We start from the raw sequence: 4312 nt of genomic DNA, 5'->3' as shown, positions 1-4312 counted from the left end.
CTCCTATATTCATCTTTTAATGACATTTTCCTTCTTCTTACTACTTGATATGGAAATATATTGAACTCATATTTATATTTAGATTGTTTTACCTAAAAAGTTATATGATCATCATAGCAATATAGTTTTTTTTTTTAAATCGTATTTACCATACAAATTGTTGAATGAAAATTTTGCAGTTTTTCACAACCTCGAATGCATCTTGAGGTGTTGCAAAACAATTTGGCAAACCATACGAATTTGAGGTCAAGAGAAATGGATCGATCACAAACACAACCACAACCACAAACACATAATTCAAACAATCAAACAACAGCTATAAAGAAGCTTAGGAAAGAGATTTATAATCCTATTCCAAAGAAGATTATACAAAGGTTGAGTAGGTTTTACTCACAAAAGGATGGTGGAAAGACCACAAAAGAAGTATACAAAGAAGATGATGATTATGATAATAAAAGATGTGTCGTATGCTTAGAAGACTTCGAAGCAAAACAAGTGGTGATGGTGACACCGTGTAATCATACGTTCCATGAGCAGTGTATCTTGCCTTGGGTGAGAACCCATGGTAGATGCCCGATTTGTAGGTTTTCTTTTTTGTGAAAGGACTAGAGAGTGATTTGAATAACCCATAGTAGAATTCTAATTATAGCATTGTACTTTGAAAAATCTACATAGTTATAGAATTATACTTAAACTTTTCTTTATTTAAACCCAAATAACATTGTACTTTAATTTTCTTTTTCTTAAAGACATTATAATACTATCGAAATCTATCCAATCATAGCAATGAAAAATCCTTTATATTTTGATGACATTGCTATAAATTATTCAAATAATAGGAGGAAACGAAAGTATAATGCTACAATAAACAAATCAATGAAAGAAAAGTACACTAACTACCACTTCTTGAATAGAATACACTAAACCTACAACCTCATCTATGTAAAAGAATGTGCATAGAAACAGAATAAGCAATTATTCAATCGAAAAAAAAAGAATAATAATAATTAGTACTACTTTTAAAAAAAAATGAAATTCTTTTAAGGATAATGGGATCCATAATTTTCATCTTCAGATAAAGCGGGAGAGTCAATAGCTTCAGCGAGACTTTGAAGCATTAAAATAACTTCATTGGTGTCATCAAGATAATATTTTGCTTTACTTGGTTTTTGTCCAACTGTGCATGCAAAAACCACAGTATTAACAGAAATTATATTTCTTGAAACTGCATTCCCGATTATTTCAAACATATCTTCATCAGATCGATCATCACCCACACAAAGCACAAAATCCGCTTGTTTCCCATTTTCAGCCATTGATGTAAAGATCTTCTCTACAACAAGACCTTTACTTGCTTCCTAAAAAAACAAAAAAGATCAATATTCAATACACTTTCAAAATGATAACAGGAGAAAGTGAATTAGGACAGAGGAGATGCCTGAGGTTTAACTTCAACAATATATTGACCACTTTTAACAGCAACAGGTTCATTTGCCAAAACACTTTCAAGATGATTAAGCATCTCTTTTGCTTGAGCAAATCCAAACCCTGGATCTGCATCTCTATATTGCCAAACTAAAGCACTTTCTTTAATTTCTATAGAGGATCCATCAGTTGATTCTGTATATAGTTTCATCACAGGTTTAGCCATATCCATCCATCCAAAATCACTACTCTGACCACATGTCTCCCACTCCACATCTTGACACCACCTAAAAGAAACCCCAGGGGTATTTACGTCCTTTTCACAGACCAAAGATACTGATAAAAAAACACAAGAGATAATGATAAATTAATAAAACTAACCTTATGAAATAGCCATGTTCAGCTGCAATTCCAAGCTTCCTACATGGAGAGAAAGCCCTACTTAAACTCTCCCTACCTCTTCCACTAACAATAAAAACCGTATTATTTAGATCACCCGAAAGTCTATTCAGAAGTGAAATAACTTCTCTACTTGGTGTCTTAATGATGGAATTTTGAGGCATTACAGTTCCATCATAATCCAACAAAATTGCTCTTCGTTTAGCCTTTAAGTAATCTGATACAATGTCATCTATCGAAAGCTTCCTGAAATTCGGATCAAGACTCACAACTCTAAAACCAAACCCTAAACCGATTCCCCAACATCTTTTCCTAAAATGATCTGCACAACTTCTTTCCATATCTTGCAAGAAGCTTCTAGACCAATAAGCCACATCATGTGTACTCACATACCGATAATGCTTCTCATGTCTCATTTGTTTCTCAGGTTCTCCCATTGATATAGCTTCATTCATTGCTTCAGCAGTTGCTTCAACATTCCATGGATTGATACGAATTGCACCACTTAAAGAAGGAGAACACCCCACAAACTCCGATACCACCAACATGCTTTTCTTGGGACCGGAATCGGAATTGTAAATTCCTTCTCGGCATACGATGTACTCATATGGAGTTAAATTCATTCCATCTCTTACAGCTGTCACCACTACACATTCAGCTATGCTGTAGTAAGCAACCCTTTCACTAACTGACAATGGTTTGTCTATGTAAATAATTGGTTGATACCCAGGTTTACTAAATTCATCATTTATACGTTTACAACTTTCTTGTATTTCGGCTTGTATTTCATCCAAATCTATGCCACCTTTACTTCTAGTTGGATTTGCAATTTGGATAAGAACAGCTGTTCCTTGCCAAGATGGATGTAGTTTCAGCATTTGTTCCATTGCTAAAAGCTTTAGATTGATGCCTTTGAAGATGTCCATGTCATCAACTCCAAGCAACATGGTTTTTCCTTCAAATTGTTTCTTGAGTTCTTTGGTTCTTGATTCTTTGTCAGCAAGTTTCATCACGGATTCTATCTGTCCCATGTGGATTCCAACTGGCATTATCTTGATTCCGACTATTCTTCCGTAGTAATCTAATCCTATATACCCTCTTTTTGATTGGTATTCCAATCCAAACATCCGGCTACAACAGGAAAGGAAATGACGGGCGTAATCGAAGGTGTGGAATCCGATTAAGTCGGAATTGAGTAGAGCTTTTAGGATTTCTTCTCTAACAGGAAGTGTTCTGTAAATTTCGGAAGAAGGGAATGGGCTATGGAGGAAGAACCCCATTCTTAAACGATTAAATCGTCTTCTCAAGAAAGTAGGTAACACCATTAGATGATAATCATGGATCCAAACAAAATCATCTTCGGGATTTATGATTTCGATTACTTTCTGGGAAAACAATTTGTTTGCAGAGACATAGGCTTCCCACATAGATCTATCAAATCTACCTCCATGATCAGCTGAAATCGGTAACATGTAGTGAAAGAGAGGCCACAACTGTTTCTTACAAAAACCAGTATAGAAATTTTCAATGAGGCTAGGAGGAAGAAAAGTTGGGACACAACTGAATCTTTCCAACAAGAGTTGAGCAACATCATCTTGTTCAATGCCATCTACATCGACATTTAAGGAGCCAACATATAGAACTTCCATATCGTCAGGAAAACCATCTTTGAGTCGCAGAAGGAGAGAGTCGTCATCCCAAGTAAAACTCCAACTTTTATTATCAGGTCTTCTTTTGGCTTTCAGAGGCAACTGATTTGCAACTATAATGATTCTATCCATCGAAAGTGAAGAAGCGTTATCAGATGCAACATTGCTTGCTGGCTCATCGTCAAATTCGTTGATACTTCCAGGAACACTCATAATCCTTGGTAGCTTTCGCTTGTCTCTCTCTCGCCCCATTACAGGAAAATTCCCAGAAGCTAATTCTAGAAGATTAGTATATGACCTCGACTGCATCTTTATCTTTTACTATAGCTAATGAATCCAACCTAAAAACAAAAGCTTCTTGGAAACCTCTAAAAAGGGTAAATTCCAGTTATTATCTGCAAGGGAAAAAGCAAATCTCGCTTTACATATAAACAAATGTATTAACATTGTTAGGAAAACAGTTGAATGCAATCGATATTATACAATGCAACAAGTTTTTAATGAAACAAAGACGTAACCGGTTAGATCAAATTCAAATAAATGCCCACCATCTCGACTACAGAAAAGGATCTAAATCAACAAGATCTTAGATCATACAAACTTCAAAATGACAATTAACACTGTCTCGATGCGAAATCATTTAAAATTAATCAGATTAAATTGGGTTATGAAACTTACCTGCAGTAATTTGAGAAGTTTCCGACACTTTATATTATGATAGTCATGAACAAATTTGAGATCGACGATCAGGGTATGTGTTTGAGAGAAGTTTAAAGGTGAAAGAATTTTTAGGATTCGTTCATTTATGGGTGTAATTTCAAAAATAGTAATAACAATAA

General features: G+C 34.8%; 1 pseudogene; it reads right to left on the bottom strand.

Annotated features, from left to right (window-relative positions):
* Positions 1–1040: 1040 nt before the first annotated feature.
* Positions 1041–3782, bottom strand: LOC145049798 (putative alpha,alpha-trehalose-phosphate synthase [UDP-forming] 7 pseudogene; annotated as a pseudogene).
* Between the last annotated feature and the right edge of the window lie 530 nt (positions 3783–4312).

The sequence above is a fragment of the Lactuca serriola genome, chromosome 5, assembly GCF_051521515.1.
Source record: "Lactuca serriola cultivar US96UC23 chromosome 5, Lser_US96UC23_V15, whole genome shotgun sequence".
NCBI classification, from domain to species: Eukaryota; Viridiplantae; Streptophyta; class Magnoliopsida; order Asterales; family Asteraceae; genus Lactuca; species Lactuca serriola.
The sequence above is the reverse complement of the archived record's forward strand: the minus strand, read 5'-3'. Positions and strand labels throughout refer to the sequence as shown.